General features: G+C 41.0%; 2 long non-coding RNA genes across 2 annotated transcripts in view; one reads left to right on the top strand and one right to left on the bottom strand.

Moving 5' to 3' along the window:
* The window catches only part of LOC128079154 (uncharacterized), a 75,431-nt gene that overhangs the window by 4,007 nt on the left and 50,965 nt on the right, over positions 1 to 20,459 (top strand). The window lies entirely within an intron of this gene.
* Positions 12,344 to 13,122, bottom strand: LOC128079153 (uncharacterized). Its single transcript, XR_008205987.1, has 3 exons — positions 12,878 to 13,122; positions 12,697 to 12,749; positions 12,344 to 12,584 (listed from the first exon to the last, which is right to left on the bottom strand). It is a non-coding gene; the product is annotated as an uncharacterized LOC128079153 (long non-coding RNA).

The following is a 20,459-nucleotide window of genomic DNA, read 5'->3' as shown; positions in this document are numbered from 1 at the left end:
CAGGTGCTCTGACCTTAATTTCAACTCAGATCCATGTATGCTTTATTATCACCTAAAGCAGTGCTTAAGGCTTCCACTGTGCACATGGAGAGTGCTAGGAAAAAGCTGGGTTCATTTGGAGATGGAAAGCCGTGCTGATAATTTGTGGTTAATGCTGCTCGCAGGTGCTTGCATTTATGGATTTTTATTTTCTCTTAATTGCACTAGATGGCAGTAGAGGTGAAAGGGATTTTCTGGGGTGCTGCCAACAGAAGCTGCTAAATCTAATGGCTGCAGACATGGGTTCTGGCTGTCCTCTTTATTTTGTTAGACCCTAGGGATCTACCTGCTGAGCTGTACAGGCCAGGTGGAAGAATAGCATGTGCTTCTGGTTGGAGGGCTTCTGTGTGCCCAAACAGAGAGACAGTGTGTGGTGGGCAGCCCCCCGTGTGGTGTGTGAGGATTAGCTGCAGTGGGATGTGGCAGACTCCCAGGAAAGGGGCTGCCGAAGGGATTTCTTTTTTCCTTTTAGCTTTTGGTTCAAGTACTTCCTGTGACTTCTGTTAGTTTTGATCAGTCCTTAGTGCAGTCCTGATAGTGTTTGCTAGCTTGTGACTGCTGATCTGCCTTCTTTGAGCCTTTTGAAAGCTATTTGTTTCCGTCTCTGACAATGTGTTGTTGCTTTTCTTCTTGAAAGTCTGCACGACTTCTGTAGTTAAGCTTTCTCTGTGGCTAAAGCCAGCTGGCAGAAGGCCAGAGCTCTCCAACCATCCTTTGTCTGATCAGTGTCCTAAACCTCAGCGGAATGAGGGAGTGGTCAAAGTTCATCTTGGGATTTTAGTAGAGCATGTGCCCTGCTGATGGCCAGAAGGGTGGAGTACAGCCATCAGCTCTGGGGGAAGCCAGCTTACTTCTCCTGGGGATTTGGGGCAATGAGGTTTCAATCAACTCATTCTCTGTCCTTGCCATGTTCGTAGAGCCCCTTAGTGGGTGGGGACACCTGAAAAGCCCTGACATTCAGAAGCTGGTAGCCCATGTTTTGACCAGTATGGAAATTCTGGTGTGCAAATTGAATAGGGTTGTAAGACACAACATCCACACAGATCACTGCAAGTGGGTGAAACAAAACTCCCACTGGGATATAAGCTATGCAGTGCCAGACGACAAGGAGAGGGTGGTGGGGAGTGAATCATAGGAGACAAACTTGTCTATGTTATTGTGGCAGAGGCTGACTGACAGATTGAAATGGAGATGACAAATTCGAACTGGAACTGGCATAATTTCTCTACTGCCTTTGGTGCAATAGCAAAGGTAGAATTTCCCCTGCTGCAAGCAGCAGGAAAAGATTAAGGCTGGGCACTTGGATTGAATCAGGCACAGCATGAACTCCAGGAATGCAGTTGTTGCTGCAGGGATAAATTTGGCCTGTGAATGTCACATTAGCACATTCAGACCACAGCAATGCCCTTTCTGAAATTTTCTATTGATTTTTATGACAAATGGAATATCACAGAGTATGAACACAAACGCATTACTTCTGTTCTGCACAGATGTTCCAAACTTTGCATAATAGCAGTAGGGCAGCTGTTGCAAGGGACTGTCAGAGTGATTCAGGCACGAGGAGGCTGATGTTGAAGTGCCTGTCATGGAGGGATCTCCAGTAAGTTGTCTGACTCATCTGATTTACACATATTGAATGCACAGTAAATAATTGCTGTGCTTTGCCAGACTTTTCATGACCAAGGCACAGTTGATGGTGTTAAGTGATTTCAGTGCACATAATTGAGGATCAAATTATTACATGGAATTCATCCTTAATGTTGATTAAGAGTTGCACCCTATGTCATTTTGCACTAATGAAGCAGTCCATATTGCCAGCTATTTGTGCTGGTGAGAATAACTTACACTGCCATGATACACTGTATGCACATATGTTGACTTTTCACATGCTTTACACTGACTTCTGTCCCTTTCCTCTCACCCCATCTCTTTCTCTGCGTGCAGTCCCTGAGGCTGCTGAATCTGATAGAAGTTACTGCTGTCCCTGCAGCAGCTGCACAGCCTGGCTGAGATGTTTGGGTTGCTGTTGCAGGCAGAGATGATCTAGGAGAACCTAAATGGTCTCATTCCTGTTCTCTTAAGGAAGTGGAGCTTTTCTCATCTTCTGCCCTTTATTTCCACAGTATATGGGTCTGCTAGTGACTCCAGAGAGATGGCTGGTGTTAGGCTCAGAGGTTTGATAGAAAGGAGAAAAAAAATACGAAGAATTATGTAAGAGGCAGGTGAGTGGGGCAGGAATGTGATACGTTCCAGGACAGACTGGTGCTGATGGCAGCAGTAGAGAAGGGAGTTTAATAACTGAGACAGTGTTTACTATGAATTCCAAACTCCTGCCAAGGCATTAACCAGACTAGCTTGTCACACAAATGCTGTCTGCCTTCTGAATAGGTGTAATTGTCTACTCTGGAATAAATGATTGCAGTGCAGCCTACTGTTCTGAGCCCTCCATCTTGTGTTGTGATTTTTCTGTCTTCCTCTGTTTATTCCATGTTCTGTGACATTATGATCCTCAGGCCTGCTGTCCTGGACTGAAGGCAGTGCAACAGGGATGAGGGTTAGGAAGCCACTTGTGCTGCAGTGTAGGCACAGTCACCTGGACACAACAGGGCTGGCTTGTTCTCCCTTTTAGCAGCATTGTGACAGTGGTGGTGTACAGATCTGTTGGAGAATATTTGTAGCTGCTGGCAAGTGTCTTTGCTTCAGGCAATTGTAAATACACTTTGTGTCACCAAGAAACAGCCAGGAGACTGGGACAGAGCCTGAGAATGTACAGGAGAAGACAAAAACTGAGTAGTGATGGCAGGAAAGTCAAGCTGGGAGACAGAACAAAGAAGCAGCCTCCTGCAGCTGGATCCTACTGTGTTCAGGGAAACAAGACTGCGAGACTTGGCATCAGTTTATTTGCTAACAATGAACACAAATATTATCTGTGTGTTCCTGTGACAGAAGCAAGCGGTGAGGACCCTGGGATGCTGCCTAGATGCTCAGACTGCTGGGCAGCAGGTTCTTACCCAAGATGGGCTGTGTGCATGAGACTGTCTTTAGGATCTTTTCTCTAACAACTGTGAACTGTTAGAACTCTAGACTGTTACTGAAGTTTAGCCTTTGGGATTAACTGTCAGAAGATATTAATTTGAATGGAAATTCATCTGTACGAACTCGCAAGACAGTTTTGATAATCTCATCCCTGGCTTCTGGGGAGCAAAGTACCAGTAGGTCCTTCTGACCTGAGTGAGACCTTCAGTGGTTACCATCTCTAAAAATCTGCCAACACCTTTTCCCTCAAATTCATTTTAATATCTCATTCATACCGTGAGGTTTTGACATTATGCTAATGGATGCTAATAGGCCTGCAGTGGGATAAATGGAGGGTGAGCTTCATTACTCATTCATTAAAACTTTATATATGCTTCTGAAGGCATTATGTACTGCAGTGGCTGGGTGGTGTCAGGGAGCATTCACCAGGGAACCATCAAACATGTTAATCAGCGAATATTTGGGAGGGATGAAGGCATCCTAAGGAGTGCTGATCCCATGTGACAACCACAACCTTGGATGGGGAAGGTAAGTCTGTGCTGTGCAAGGCAGCTCTGTTAGAGGTGCTGGAGCTGGCTGGCACAGTGATCCTGGATCTGGTTCTACAAGCGATGTAACCTTGTTATTGAGCCTCATGAGCTAGCTGACCAACTTAAATGGAGTGCTGTGGGGACTCAGCGAGGTGGCACAGGCATGGTAGCTGGCCTGTTAGCTGGTTAGAGTGTGTCTAGGTAGTGCTGTGTTCTGTGGCACAGCTACCGCTGGAGAAACCATCTTTAGTCTCTGCAGGCAGGTCCGACTCTTTTAGATGAACTGGAGCCAAGTGTTTAAATGCTGGAATGAGATCTGTGATTACTTCTAACAACAGTGAAGTCAAAACGATTCATGAGCAGGATTAAATTGGCACTGGCAGTACCATATGAAGGAAGTAGGCAATGTAGTCTCTGGTGTATTCAAACTGTGTTTGACATGATATTCTATTGACTATTCATTTTATTTTTTTCACATTTTGAGTGGTGTTTATAGAATAGGGAACTTTTATTCCCCTCTCTTAACTTGCACTTGCTGTGTGAACTAAAGCAAGTCATTTGAGCATGCTGTGTGTCAGCAAGTCATTCAAGCAATTTTTTCTCCTTCTTCTACGATGAGGCTCTTTTACAAAGAGACACCTCTCTTGTAAGTTTGAAGTCAGTTGGTGTGTGATGCTGCTTAAAGGAATTTGGTCTTTAGGACTGGCTTCTGTGTAAACATTTAAATGATAAATGAATTTGACTTTAGACAACTGGAGATGCAGCACTGCCGTTTTTCCAAGATCCCAAAAATCTGAACTCCATCATCTGTGTGAACTACTTGAGCATCTGTTCTTCAGGAGGCTGGAGCTGAGTCTCTGTAGTGGCTGGCATGGAACCAGGCGGTGGCAAAGCCTTTATTTCAGGCTGAGGTGGTTGGTGGTTGTTTTTTTTTTTTTTGGGAGTTGGTTTTCAGCAGCTGTGTGGGACTTCTGGAAAACCTGGCCTGATTTTTGTCTCTGGAAGGTTGTGTTCAACTAACATGTGCTAATTTATTTGTTTGTTTTTAGTTTTGTCTGTTTTTTAAATTTATTATTGGCTCTACTGATTTTTTTTTTTTTTTTTTTTTTTTAGTCGATGTTTCGGAATAAATTTATAAAGGTCTTTAGTATGTCAGTGTGAGCAATGAAAGCACTTCCCTTTTATTGTCTTAACAGGGAGATTTAATCCCTTGTGCTTAACAGGTCAAACTAACCATGGGCCCTGTACTGCATTTTGGTAAAACACATTGCTGTCCAATATTGGCATCTCTACTGGAACTGAGGGCCACGGAGGGCTTTTGCAGCTGAAGTGAAAATCGTGTTTCAACTCCTGCTTGTCCTGGTGTTTTATTTCCCTGTTTTTAGGGCTGACTGCTAAACTGTTAATTACACCAGGAGCTGAACAGATGCATCTGTTGTTCTTGTGTGCAGGAAACTCTTCAAGTGTGGTACTGCTGGTGTCCTGTCAGTGAGAGGTGATCTGCAATGAGTGTGTTTTTTCTCCCTTGAGACCTGATGACTTTTTTTTTTTTTTTTCAGGAAATCTGTGCTTGTTACTTTTGCACCAAGAGGCTTCTATTCAAATCTAGCTCTTTCTATAAATCATTCACAAGCTATTTAATGTGCCAACCCTATTTGTACTCCAAGCACTGCTTTAAAGTTCATACATAAACTTTACGGCAGTTTGATGATAAAATACTTAATTTAGCAGTTAAGATTCCTCTTTGTTTAAAGTTGGGCTATGGAAAGAAAATGGATCTTTAAAAAATGGTAGTACCAAAGCAGTGTGCTATTAAGTGGCCACGAACCTGCATGTGGAGAAGCCTAATTCATGTTCTGGGAGAGGAAGGGGACAGCAGCTGCTGCTGACCCTACCTGTGACCTGATCTTTCATCACAGCATATTTTCCTGCAGTTGTGGGCCAGCTGAGGGAACTGATGGGTCTTTTAAAACCTCTTCTCCTTTTTCCCTTCTGTAAGTTTGTCACTTCTCACCCATATCACTTCAGTTACCAGACTTATAGTGCAACCTCTGGTTGCATAACAAACAGTTGTGTGTTTGGTATAAATAAAGGGTACAGCAGCTGAGCTAACATGGGGGAGTGGGAGTGGGCAAGTTGGGGAGGAGGAAAATGGTAGAAGGAGGCAGGATAGGCTGGAGGCTCCTTTACCTGGCAATGCTACTGATGCCAGTGATCCAGAAAACTCTGGCATCAGAAAAAAAGCTGCTTTACAATCACACAGAACACTTTCTCAGTCAGTGGAGCAGGGTTAATAGTGCATCCCAGTGCTCTTTCTTTCTAAACTGTCTTGGAGAGCTTGGGAACATTTGAGTTGATTACTTGTGGTAGCACAGGAAGGAGGTACGGTGCCGTGTCCTCTGTAATCACTGGCACTTCTGGAAAACAACCTCCTTTCTCTGCACTGTTCATCACCTGCAGCAGTACCTGATGTAGTATGTTGGTTGCAGGGAAATTGTAGGATTGCTGAGCATCACACTCCAGTGTTCTCTGGCTCTTGAGTAGTGCTGTTTGGAGGAGCTGTAATTAAGCAGCTTGCTCAACCTCAGTTTTCTGCTAAATTTAGCTGAAGAACCCAATTAGGATCAAACCAGGTGGCATAATGATTTAGCTCAACTGTGTTGCTGTGGCCCTGGAAGTGGGTCTGAAATGGTAAGGGTGACTTTATACTAGCTTTGCTGTGGGGCAGAACAGTTTGACTGCTGAATCAGACTTGAGATACCAAAGATGGCTTTGATTATCTGCATTTCATAGCAGATATCCTCCCATTATAGAGATGCCCACAGTGACCTGGGTTATGCTTGTCTTCCTCCATTTCTCCCCCATGTCTAATTGGAGCTTCGTGTTAGAGCTGAGCCTTGATAGGCAGCTGTTGGAGAGCACAGTGAATAAAAATGCCCTTCATTCAGATAGTTTATGTTCCCAGACTTTGCTATTTCCATGCCTCAGTATGCTTTCCCTTGTAACTGTGAAAACAGTAAGTCACGATCCAGCAGACCTTGCTAAGTGCATCACATTAGGCTCCTGGAGAGCTGTGGGTCTTCCTGGACATAGCTCAACACTGAAGTTTCAGCTGAAGATGCTTAGCAAGAAAGGTTGTACCCCATATGGAGGAAACATCTCATTAGTTTTTTCTCCGTTAGAACCAATGCCAGTGAACTTTTCTTATCTGACAGTTGCCTTAGTAACTTGGTAGGGGCCTGAGAAGCTGATCTAATTTGTTGCAAATACTGCATATTTTCTATGAGTTGGTGTTGGCCTGAAATACAACTGTGTGCTGGGAGTCTGTGCCAGACAGGCACAACTCTCTATACCAGAGCCTGGCAGACACCAGCTCTTCCCATGCTGCAACCCCCCATGCTTCCCACACATGCTAAGGCATGCCTGACTGAGGGAAACCACTTACCATCTGTTACATGCTCTATAAATTCATTTGAACCTCAGTACAACTGCATATGTTGCTCACACGCTTTCATTTAGAAGCCCTGCCTATTCAGTGCAGCGTTTGCTTCAGAGAAACTGTCCTTCTGGCTTGATTTACTTATCAGGAATTGATGAGTGTTGATAGTGACCTTTGGGACTGCGTATTCATTCAGCATATTTCAGATAAAAGTTATGAATTCTTGACAGATGCTCCTACATACTTGCGTGGTAACTGGAGTGCTTGAACAGGCAGAATGCAGCCTTAAGCAGTCTATTAAATCACTTTCTGTGCATTCATTTTTGATGTTTCCACCACTAAACAAAAACAATGCATCTCTGAGAACAGTTATGCTGCTTGTTGAAAGCCTAAGTACTTTGTGGAAATGCATTAAAATAGTGGTTTATTCCCAGAAGCTTCAGCAAACCTGTTGTTAATTAACTCTGCATTCCCAGGTGATCTTCCTATGCATCTTAAGATAATTTTCAGGATTTGTTATGCAACAGATGTTAAACTTCATCATCTAGTTTTCTGGTGCATCTCTTGACCCTTTTATAAATAAGGAAGACTTTTTACTGCCTTCCTTTTCTATTTAAAAAAAAAAAAATCAAATGACAGATAAGACAGCTGTTGAGCTTAGTTCTAATACTGGAGTTTGTTTTGAAAGGGCAATGTTACTGAGCAAAGGTCTGTTGAATATTCAAGTGAACTTGTGTTTATATGGCTTTCAGCTTCTCTGGTAGTCAGAAAAAAATAGCTCAATCACTTAATGCACTTAATGCAGTCAGTGTTTTCAGAAGCTGCTTTGTCATGCTTGTGTTGTCTACTGCAGTTTGCCATTACTTCCAAGTGACATGGGAAGAGCTTTAGTGGCTGGGCTGCAGCCTGTGATTCTATGGCATGGGAAGAAAGGAAGGAGAATGGAGTGAAAAAAGTATTCTTTTCCTTCACTCCTTCAGTGAAGGAGTATTAGAGGCCCTGGTTTTAGCCTCAAATATTAAATTGAACAAAGTATGCATTTATAAATGTGCTTTGCTTCATTTCAGCTGGGGACTCTGTTATCCCTGTGCTGTTCCAGTTTGTCCTTCAAAACTAGTGTTCTTCTCAAAGCGGTTCATAGATGTAATATGTAATTATTAATATACAATTGTGATTATTAGTAATAGTCAAAGAGTAATATGTAATATAGTAATGTAATATAGTCAAGATCTTTGTTTGAAGTTAAAACAAACAAACAAACAAAAAAACACTTCTATTTAATAGTGGCTAAGCTGGGAAGCTATCTGCTTACTATCCTACCAAGGCTTTGTGTTAACTAGTTTTGGTTTTGCTGGAGCCCTGCATGGCTTAAAATACTCTTCAGCAGAGGGTAACGATGGAGAAGCAAGTTCCTAGAGAAGTAATCCTGGTGGTCAGGGTTTTCCTAAAAGGGTTAAAGGGTTTTCCTAAACCGTTAAATTTTTTTCTCACATTTCTAGCTCACTGTTTGCCAAATGCAGATAGCAACATGGAAGTGAAACTTCAGGAATTACTAATGCAACTTCATTTACAGCAGGAAGGTCTGTCTTGTCAATACCAAATGCTTGGAGCAGGTGTTACTTGTTGAATATCTGGTGACTTAAGTGCTGTCTGTCTGTAAACATACATGTGTTGTCCTGTATTGTACAAATCAGAATAGACTTCCAGCTTCCCTGTCATATATGTTGCTCCATCAGTAAAACAGGAATTAGTTTCTGTGCTGGAGGTGTGAATTATGAGCTAGAAATTTACCTTTTCCGGAGGCTTTTGTTGTGGTTTAAAAAAATCTTCCCATATTAATTATTTCCCATCTCCTAATATGAGTTAATTCCAGTTTTCTGGTGCAGATATCAAGGATATTTTTTTCAGCTGTGAGCAGGTATCTGAAAGTGTCTAAAGCAGCCTCTAAAATTTAGATGAAGTGCAACCTATTAAAATAACAAACACTGTAAACACTTTTTACCATTGGAAACTACAAAATGACACGCTTAGGGAGAGGGGCAATGCAGATAAGGGGACAATTCACTGTAAAAGAAAACTAGTCGTCTTCTATATTGTTTGCAGCTGCTGTTGGTGGGGTGTGGAGTTATTTGAGCTTTTTTCAGGGCAGTGGCTCTGTGTTGCACGTTTGTTGAAGTTGAGTCAGCTGGCAGGACAAAGGAAATCCAGCAAGTTATGAGGTCATGTGGAGAGATAAGATGAGCTACTGAGAGTATTCACTTTTTTTCCCCTTGAATGAAGCACAAAAAATTCCTTAGTGTAAATATTGCTTAAGTACCACTGGCTTTGGTTGGAGCTGAAGTTGCACGCTGCAGTCAAAGGATAGTAGATGTTTTTCTGATTAACACAAAACTTCTAAAAGATTATCTTTTTCTTTTGCTTCAGAGCTCTGCTTTCGTAACCCTGCTAGCAGCCATGTAACATCAAGGATTTAAAAAAATGATGTATGTACCTTACACTTCCCAGGGTGCCTAATTTGATTACAGTGCTGAGTGAATGTTTGATGAAAGCAAGTTGTTAGAATTGAGTTTGGCTGGTGTGAGATACAGTCTGTATAGGTGGAGAAGAGGGTTTCTTTTTTAATGTAACTTTGATGGTACTACTTAGACCTGATCTGAAGGGGCTTTGAATTGAATCTTTAAATTCACCTGAGTGAAGAATATTAGATAACAAGCTAATTGTAGCTGGTGGACTATAACTTGTAGTGGCCTGAGGACTATAGCAGATTGATGAATTTACAGCAAGATCTGGAATTTGCTGGGCTAAGGAATGCATAGGCTTGTCAGATTGGAGTTGCTGATGGCTCATGGTGAACCCTTGGGTGAATGCAAGAATGATAAATGTTAGGATGGGTTTGGAAAAGCAAGTTTGTTTTTCTGCTGTGCATCCTAGATCTTTTTTTTCCACTGGATCTAGTGAGTGTAATAGAAGTACAGTTTGCAGAAATGCATCTTTTTGACAGCAAATGCTGAATCTATGAAAATGAAACACCTTGCAGGGTGTTTTATCAATATATCTGAAAATTATTTGCATTTATTTATTTCACTTTTTTAAGTCGCATACAATTCATGGAGAGTATTTTGACCTTGTCAGAAGGAAATGGGTATAACTAGGAGAAAAAAGGTGAATGTTTGGTCACAAACATCAGCCTATCTTTGTAAGCTACGTGGAAAAGAGACTCAAAAACATTAAAGTCCTTGAAACAAAAATGCAGGATTTTGGATTGTTAGGGTTCCAATTCAATCACTGCATTAAAAAGCAGGGTTGTCTGATCAGCCTTTAGGAGCTGTCACACTGTGCACAGCATCTAGAAAGGTGAACAGTAACTTTCAAGGTAGTTTTGAGTGAAAACTTCAAATTTGTCATCAAGTGTAAGGTAACATTTCACAGTGTATGTTCTCATTAATACACACAGTGTCAGTTATTCGGTGTACAACTCTGCTTTGACAGATGGTTATGGTGAATCATAAAATGGAGAGGCTGAAAGAATTACTTGATTTTCTTTCAAGATAGAATTTCTTTGATTTCTATCACATCAGAAGATAATAGTTGCACCAGATGATGAAGTATCTGGTCTTGAACAACATGCAAAAGATACAAACTTTGAGGGGGACATGAAGTTTTAACGTATTTTGCCCTTCAGGTTGTAACTGAACTGACTGTTTGGCATTCCTTCATTTCTTCAATTGGCCACAATTACTAAAACATCTAATGAGTTTTGGAGATTATCTTTTTGTTTGCTTACTTTTAATTAGACTGAAGGTACTGTCTTTGTTTTCATTGTAGGTCAAGTTCTCTGAACTGCTAGTTGTGTCAGCTATTGACTGAGCTGCTGGCTGCTTTCTGGGGAGCTGGATATTGGGGTCTGGTGCCCAGGCTGGACACAGCCTGCTGCCTATAGCCTCACCAGCAGCATGAACCATGGCTGTCCTGTGCAGCACTGATACGTATCTTTGGCATAGCTTGGGGATGTTGACTCATTTCTAAGTTGCCACAGAAATAGAGGTTCTTGGATATGTTCTGTAAAATAATAAAGTAAAAAACCCAAAACAAACAGTTTTCTCCTGAACTGGAGAAACCCAGTTCTCTTGGCATCATAGAGACACAGACAACATGTTTTCAAGGAGCTGTTTGGAAAGAAGAAATAGGAAGTAGCATCATGCTAATGCTGTTATCCCACAGAGCGGTCCTTCAGTCTGCTGTATGGAGGAGTGATTTGCAGTGCAGCGAAGGAGGGCTTCAAAGGCTTCAGTAAGCATGCTGGTTAGGTAACTAGACAGCTTGGGAAACAGTGATGGGCAAAACAGGAGATACCCAGCATGTAATATGAAGCAATTGCCCATAACAAGCAGCCGTGGCAGGATTTGCATCAATGCTGCTACAATACTGTTTATTATCTCTGTATGTATACCTGCAGTTATGAAAGTATAGGTCAGGATGTAATTATCTGTGATAAATTAATATTTACTAGCAATGCATAACCTCTGCTGTTGTCTTATAGGTTGCTCTGGTGTGGCTCAAATGTGGAGAGTAGGCTGAGCAGGATAAATCATTTCTGAGGCCTTTTAAAGGTTTTGCTTTACTATTCGATGCTCAACTCTCCTATGCTGCCTCCTGACTCTCAAGCCATTCTATGGTTATAACAAAATTTAATAAAACAGCTGGCCTGGAAGATGCTGTTGTACATCTGGACAAGAAATAAGCAATACAAACTGATCTAGCTATTCTTGCAACATAATACCATAAATCAGGGGTTTTAGCTAGCACTGTAGATCAGAAAAATCTGGGAAGTATATTCATCTGGTTACCTTTAGGGCACAGTTTAAAGCACAAGTGCAGATCATTTCAGTAAAGATTGCAGAACTGGGGGGGAAAAAAGTGCTTTCAGTTTAACAGAATAAGCTCTTAATATTCTGTAAGATCTGTCTTTTCAGCTATTATCCCATGTACAGTCTTTAACAAACTTATTTTCTCCTTGGTAGGCTTGCAGTGCAGGCCTCCTACAAGGCCTGTATCTCTAAAATATCCAAAATGATGAAATCGTGAGTAATTGAGGCTGCTGCAATTATAACAAAAAGATAAGGTGAGATGTGTCCTCTGAACTCGAGAAAGCATGAGAGGCAGAGCCCAGCCATGTCCCCATTTTCCTGGCACAGCCCATCTGTCTTAACAAATCAAACGTAGGGTTAAACCTTCTGGTGTCTAGAGAGGAATTGTTAGGAACTGATGAATGACATACATGCCTTGGTCAGATAGAGGTGCCTCTAGCCAGATATTCTGTCTTCAGCAGTGGATAGATAATAACAGGGAGGGAAAATAGAAAAGCAGAGTGTTGTTCCCCACCTCCTTTCCGGGAATGGGTGTTGTAATACAGCTGGGTGCCGTGCTTCCTGCTGTGCCCTATTGATTCATTCAGTCTGTTGACTCCCTGCAGACATCTTGACTTCTTTTTGCATTGTCCAGTGGTAAGAGTTTACAACATATTGATAGTCTGGGGAGAGCTGAAAGGGAAGGGAAGACTTGCCTGAATTTATAGTTAATCCCAAACAAATGAAGCAGCAGGAGCCTTCATTTTCTGGAAGCCGGCACCAACAGTTTTTAAAGCAAACATACTTGGAAAAATGAAGCCATTTTGAAGCAGGAGAATACTTCCCATGAGTTTGAGGCTGTCCTGCAAAAAACAAAAGAGGAGTAATGAGAAAAGAGCCAGAATGTTGTTGGCTGCTGGCAGTGTTGTCTGAATTTGGATTGAAATTTCTGTGGGGTTTGAGTGAATGTAAAGTTTTTGTAAAACTTGCCTGAGTTCGAGATTCCCCAGTCAGCTTCTGTTTACTTGTATTCTGCTGTCTTGAATTTATTTTTCCCCTCTTGGAGCAGTCAAATCATGAAACCTTAGAGGTTGCTTTCAGGTCTGCTATTTCAGCGTGGCTGGAGGGGGAAGGAGAAGTAAAGATCACATTCTGTTTTTGAAATGTGCTGCCTGTGAACTATCACCCTCTAGCACTGCTTTGAGGAAATTGAGATGTAGTTCAGTGTAACTTGAACATAGAGGTTAATACTTTTTTTTTTTTTCAGAGCAGTGGCATTCGTTTGCCTTCTATGCTCCCAGTGCACTGGGTTTTAGTCCCAGTTGTATAATGTTGCAATGTAGTGTGATGTAAGAGTAGAAGAGTGCAACGTAGTTTACATTCTCAATCTGCATCAGCCAAATCTTGGTTTGCAATAATATGTCCTGACAAGTCAATGATAGAATCTTTTGAATTGGAATGGACCTTTAAAAATCATCTAATCCAACTCCCCTGCAATGCACAGGGGTACCTGCAGCTCGATTAGGTTGCTCAGAGCCTGATCCAGTGCAACCCTGAATGTCTCCAAGGAAAGGACTTCCACCACCTCTCTGCACAAGCTGTTACAGTGCTTCACCACCCTAGTTGCAAAAAAATAATATAAAAAAAAAAAAAAAAAAAAAAAATTTCCCTTATGCTCAATCTAAATGTTCCCTCTTCTAGTTTGAAACTATTTCCCATCGTCCTGTCACAACAGATCCTGCTAAAGACTCTGTCCCCTTCATTCTTATAATCCCTCTTTAGATACTGAAAGGCTGCTATCAGGTCTTCCCAGAGCCTTCTCTTCTTTATACTGAACGGCCCCAGCTCTCAACCTGTCCTTATTGGGAAGGTGTTCCTTCCCTTGGATCGCTTTTGTGGCCATCCTTTGGATGTGCTCCAGCAGGTCCACATCTCTCCTGTACTGAGGACTGCATATCTGGACACAGTATAGAGCAGAGAGGCAGGATCACCTCCTCGACCTGCTGACTGCACTTCATTTGGAACATCCCAGAATATGGTTGGCTTTGTGGGCTGTGAGCCCAAAAATCCTGCCATCCACCAGTAACCCCAGGTCTTTTTTGGCAGGGCTGTGCTCCGTCCATCCATACTCCTACTTGTGCTGATAGCAAGAGTTGCTGTGACCCAAGTGCAAGACCTTACGCTTAGATTTATTGAACTGGTGAGGTTCTCCTGGGCCGACTGCTTGAGCTGGGCTAGCTCTCTGAATGGCGTCCTGTCCCTCAGGTGCATCTGTCACACTGCACAGCTTGGTGCCCTCCACAAACTGTGAAGGGTGCATTCAATCCCACTCTCAGTGTCATTGATGAAGGTGAGTAGAATAAGCAAGAACCTTAAAAAAACAAAACAAAAAAAACAAACAAATTCTTAATTATCAACAAAAATCATGACAAACCATAGCATTCTTAAAAAAGAAGATATGAGCAGAAAAAACCCTCATCATATGGATGAGATTAGCTGGTAATTAAAAAGCCAACCAATTTGAGTTAAGAGGTGGATTAATTAGATAAAACACTGGGAAATCTAATTTACTCAGCAATTTATTTTTAATCCAAGTCAAGAAGATCTTATCATGGCTTCTATGAAGCTTGGAGCAACCCAGTCAGATTTAATTATACTCTTATGTAATGACCTACATCTCTTAAGTTTTATGATTGTAATTTATTTTATTTATAAATAGCTGTACATTTAAGATCTAAAGAGTATGGAGACCATTCAGTAGGCACTTTTGATGCATTAATATTGAAACTGCAGGTGTAGACAATTTTATGCTGTTATTCTTGAAACATAACTGTTGGCCTGAAGTACCAAATTTTCTTTGTTCCTTCCCATGTATCAAAAATCCATTTTCTTGTTCATGTGTTAGAACTGTCTTTTCTTTTTTACCACTGGTCACTTAAATGTTCAGAGAGGGGGTAAGACAATGACTACATCTTCCCTGTGTAACACTCCGTGCCTTGAAGGCTAATTATTTTCCTGCAAGCTCTCCTAACCAGGTTCCCTAGTCAGAAAATGCACATATCCGAAGTTAAGATTGTGCAGACTGAAAGTGGATATTAGTGAAGGCGCTGCAGATAAACACGCTTGTTCAGGACTGGATAAAGCTCTGCAATATCTAGGAGCTCTGCAATATGTGTACATGGCAGCTATTTTATTGAGTTTCCCCATCTGACTTGAAATGCTTGCTTTCACTGCCCTGAGCATACCGTCTTGACGCAGCTTTCTCCTATTTTATGGAAGTATGTGAAGGTTAAGCATCCTCAAGCCTGCGGCATGGCTCACAGGGTAATCCAAGATGATGTCCCCTGTCCCATTCCTGCAGCAGAGCTCGTGCCCCAGCTTTTGTGCATCAGGTCCCAAAGGTATGATGTGTGCAGCTCCTGCCACCTATGGAGGCTGTGTAGGTATTTTGACTTTAAAAGGAGGGGGGAATTTGGGTATGATTTTTTTTTTTTTCAATCTGCATCTTGTGTAAACAAGTGGTAACTTTTCTTTGACTGAAAAATACAGGTGAGAGGCTGTAAATGTGGATTCTTACAACTCTATAGCAAACCTGTTCAAAGGTGAAGACTGAAGAACAGAAACCAATGTATTGTCTGTGCACTGAAACTTCAGAAGTAGAGACTGAGGCAGATCTCTGCCCAACGAGGACTGGGGCAGAGTTTCTGAAGGAGGAGAAACTTACTGAAGAATACATTTTTGAGGAGAGGAATCACTTAGGTTTTAGTTATACTTTCAGCCATAAATGCATATTCCAAAAGTGGCAGAAAAAAATTCAGGAATGTTAATTGTTTAAACTTTGAAATGTCTTCAGTTAGGCTATTCTTAAATCAACAGTCCCCATTACAAATAACTCATCCTTCAGAGTAAAGGTAGAGACTATCCTAGGAACGTATTTTTTTTTCAGTTTGTCTTCCCTTAAAATGCCTTCAAAACCACCTTCATATCCTATTTTTTTGCATGAACTGAATGAATTTTTAATATACCTTTCAGTTCTGCAACCAACTCAACATATACATTATTCATGTGGATCTGCATCTCCAGATAATTATAAGGAACATCCTGAGTAATGTCAGAGGTGTTTGTGCTAGCATAGGAAAGGTGAGTCAGGAAGCAAGAAAAACTTCTCTCTGCTCTGCTCGTGGAGTCAGCTATATCCCAGGAAGAGCTTGCATGGCCAAGAAGTTGTCATAATTGGACTTGTTCAACAATATTTTTTTTCCAGATACTCTGCTTTTGTGGGTCCATCTTCAGTATTTCTTACTGGCCCTATAGATAAACTCTAGATGTGCTTAGGTACTGCAGCTCGATTCAAGATAAGATGTTCTTCAAGCGTGTGTTCTGTATCTATGGGCATAAGATACAAGATTTGAATGTTTTCAGCTCAATTGTAACTTCAGAAGTACTTTAAGGAATTCAAAGCGAGGTCTTTCTTTGACTTCTAATTGTGCTATGTGAAATTTTGGTAAATGCAGCTGTGTTTGAAGACAGCAGCTCTCTAGCTGTTTTTCTCTAGCTGGATCTGTGCTGTGTTGGCAGGTTGTGTTTTCCAAAATTACGTGGAGAGGCTGTAGACAGCAGTGCTTTTGTCCTGCCATTCCATCAGTGCGCATCATCATCCTGAGTGCCATCCTGTGATTAAAGGGCAAAAGGAGAGGGAATGGTGGCTGGCTGATAGACATCAGTGCTTATGAAGTCTGTCTTATTTGCTAAGGCTGCCAGCTAAGTGTACTTGGAATGAAGGTACTCAATAATGCTTTGTTCCTCTAAGATCATTTTTGAAGAATTTCGTGGAATGTACTGTAATTATGATGGCCGCAGTGTGTGATACTGGATCCTGCTTCAAGAGCTAAAACTAGTGATTTAAAAGTCCTCAGGCTCTGGAAGAATAGGAGGGAAAGTGATTAGAAAAGAAAGCTTAGAATTGGAAGCTCTTAAGCAGAGGTTTACTGTGCTATGGAAATGTGCATTCTCAGTCCAGACAGGTGCTGGTGTTACCCAAAAGCCATTCCTTGATGAAGTGAAATGTGCCTGTGCAGACCAACAGAGAAGTGGGGCAGTAATCAATGTAAGAAACATAAATGAAAGGCTAAAATTTAGATGTAGAAAAAGTTTTTGAAAGATTAGGGAAATTGAAGATATAGAAAGGAAAACAGAAGCAGAAGGGGAAAGAGTTCCTGTATATTGGGTGGGAAAAGCTTTGACGTGATTCTAAGAACAACAACAGTTGTAAGCAGAATTTCTAGAATCTGTATAAATTTTAATAAGAATGCACCAAAGTTAAAAGCTCTTGGGAAATGCCTCAGCTATAAGTAGAAGAATTTAATTAAAGTCCATCCTACGGATTTTTTTAATTTTTTTTTTTTAGGAAAATAACCTTAGGCAAGCCTGGAGCTTCCTTTGAGATTACAACTTTAAATACAGCTGCATTAATTTAACTCCCATAAGCTTTTAAAGGGTACATGATTAAGAAGTCTAGTGTTTTGGTTCTTAAATGTATGGGTTAGAAATGAGCAAACTGACTGGTCTCAAAGGTAGATGCTAACAGGATATTGTTTGTTTCATCTAAGGTCACTGATCAATGTCAGTGATTGCAAAGTAACATAACAGCATTTTTTAGCAGCTGTTTGGAACTGACATGTAAGTTAGGGAAGGGCTAAATAAAGTTTAAAACTGGCATAGAGAAATGTCCATCTTTTACCTAATTTCTTTCAGGGATTTTTGATTTACTGGAGGGAAAGTGGATATTTGAAACACTGAATCACGATGTTCCTGTGCTGTTTGTGTGAGCTTTGGTAGGTATTGAGTGCAGCGCACCCTGGAGGGAAAAAGCATCCAGTAGGGACTACTGGTAGGGGGTGTACTTGAGCAGGTGAGTACTGGAGCAGCCAAGGATGCGTGGGGTTCTGGGCAATAAAGAGCAAGGCTTTAAGGAAACTGAAGAAGCAAAGACACTGCTGCATAGTCCTGGAGAATCCTAAAATGGAGGCTGCAAAATTAAAGGAAAAAGTTGTTTTTGTTTTAGTAGTAGCTTGCATGTCATGTCCTCTTACTGACATCACTTCTACTTGGAGGGAAGATACCTCTGCTAGTTCTCCTGGTTGCCTTCTTGTGACACTTCCATTCCAGAACAAGGGACCTCAGTATATCTGGTCCATCTGTTGTTGCTAAATCATCACTTGCAAGGAAAGGGATGCATTTCACATAACTTACCCAGGGAACTAAAAGCTTTCATGTAATGCTGAAAAATATGTGCACCAAACTGGATAAAACCTCTGCAGGCTTTGTCCTTGTTTTCTCAGTTAATATTGCTAATTCCTTTCCCCTTAGTAGTTCAGTACCTCACTGACTTACAATGTGCTGTTGGCTTGTGGCACTCTCCTTGCTTTACCCTCTCTTTTCTTCAAGTAGTTTGGTTTAAAAGGCTCCAGTTTTTCCTCTTCCAGCAGGCTAGCTCCTTCAGAGTACTCAAATTAATTCTCGTGCCCTTTAAGTCTCTGACCAGGTGATAGCTTGCTCCTCTTGACTGAAATCCTGTCTTGGATTGACCTTACTGCTTCTCCCTCTGTCTCTGGAGTTACCTATTGTCTCTTCACTTGAAACAGTGCAACTGTTCAATATTTCCATTGCTGCCTGAAGACTTTTAATTGCATTGCTGATTCCTTAGCCTTCCCTACTGGGTGCTTGAGCTCTGTAGCTCCGGTCTTTGCTGTTTTGCCCTTTTACTCTTTGAACTCATCAATTTCCTCTAGTTCACTGGCCTTACTGGATAGCTTCACTGACTGTAGCTTTATTCAGTGCAGCTGAATCCTTTGTAATGATATTCAAACACACTTCTGGCTCTCATCAGCAGTTAGGGGTTACAATGCATCTTTTTTCTATTTATCTTTTCTGGTAGCCCTCTAATCCACCACCTAGCATTTCTCTGGCCTGCTTCCAGTCTGTAAATATTGGTTGAGTTTATCAGACCAAAATTAGTATTGCATTGCCTCTTGCTCACACCCAGCCTTTCAGTATCTGCAGATATTTACATATGTATGGGCATCTTGCATTCATTATAGGTTATTGTCTTCAGGAGACATGCTTGAGATTGGGAGTTTTTATTTATTAGATTTTTTAATTTTTATTTTTAAATTAAGTTGAAATCTTGATGACTTCTGATAGCTTGCAGTTGTTATTTTTGATTATTTTTTTTGGGGGGGTGGGGTGGGGAGAGGCTTGGGAGAGGAATATTTGACTTAACTGAGCTTGGAATTGTTGCCAAAATCCAACAGATCTTGCTAGAAGGGAAACGGTATTTTTGTATATTATCATTACACAATATAGAAATAGAATTGAAGACCTTTGGTCTTACTGTTGTATCTAGCAGAACTTCTGTATCTTTACTGGTCCACAAATGAAGACAATAGATGCTGGAAAATGTTACAACAGATGAATGAACCAATGGCCATCATTAAGTGTGCATTATTGTAGTTCTTTATATAGTAATTGACAATGTTTCTGCAAAATAATGTTCATTATGGATATTTTCGTGGCCATGTTTATACTCTAATGCACTCAGGAGCTCATTTGCCAAAATGACGTAATAACAATATGATCTAGTGCTTGGAAATTAAACTTAGATCATAGGTTGATGTCACTGCATCAGCTAAGAGGGCCTACAGAGATCATCTGTATCCAACTGGCATGGCTTTTACTGTAGCCTTTTCCTCAGAAGAGCCAACCTATAGACAGTGTGTATAGATATAAGTATACGTATATATGTCTTTATATCTCTGTATTGTCAGGAGATGACAGGAGAGTGCAGTCTGACCATCAAGCCAGATGAATAGGTGGGTAGAATGGCTTGTTGGAGGAGAAGAGACTGTTTTCTTTTTGATTCTGCTGCCTTTCACTGATCCCACGTTAAATAAGGGGCTACTGAGGAGGCAGTCTGTGCTGTCTGGTTCTGTGCAAAGTTTGACATAAGCCAAGATGCCTCCATTTAAAGAATGTAAGGGACTTCAACGCTGATGTTTCTCATGAATAGCACCTGAGAGGTGAGAATCTTTTCTATATTTGTTTTGCCTCCATATTCAAGTCAATAAAGTAAAATAAATGCAAAAGCTAATTTCCCTCAGAATTAGGGATACTCCAGAATATCTCTTTCTGAAGAGGTTTTGCACATGCGTTTGTATCCTGCATTTAATGTTAGGATTTTGTAAAAGTAATTGTTCTAAATATTTTCAAGGGATCTCATTTTGCTGATAAAATATGTAGGACAAAAGTGGCAAAAGATGTGGGAGAGTGGGTCCCCAGCAAGAACAACTGCCAGGCTGCTGTGCCAATTTGATATCTGTCTGATTCTTTCTTTTGTCAGAAAAATGGTTTAAATTAGAAGAGAATCAGGTCCACTTGAGGAAACCAAATATGACCATGTTATACTGTGATTTAAAGGAATAATTTACACTGTGCTGAGAGAATGCCTCAAAGTATTGTGAATTCCTACACTAAACATTTAGAGTTGTTTTGTTCATCTGTCTTTATTTC

The sequence above is a fragment of the Tympanuchus pallidicinctus genome, unplaced genomic scaffold (genome assembly GCF_026119805.1).
Source record: "Tympanuchus pallidicinctus isolate F22 unplaced genomic scaffold, pur_lepc_1.0 scaffold18, whole genome shotgun sequence".
NCBI classification, from domain to species: domain Eukaryota; kingdom Metazoa; phylum Chordata; class Aves; order Galliformes; family Phasianidae; genus Tympanuchus; species Tympanuchus pallidicinctus.
This window is presented reverse-complemented; position numbering and strand designations above follow the sequence as displayed.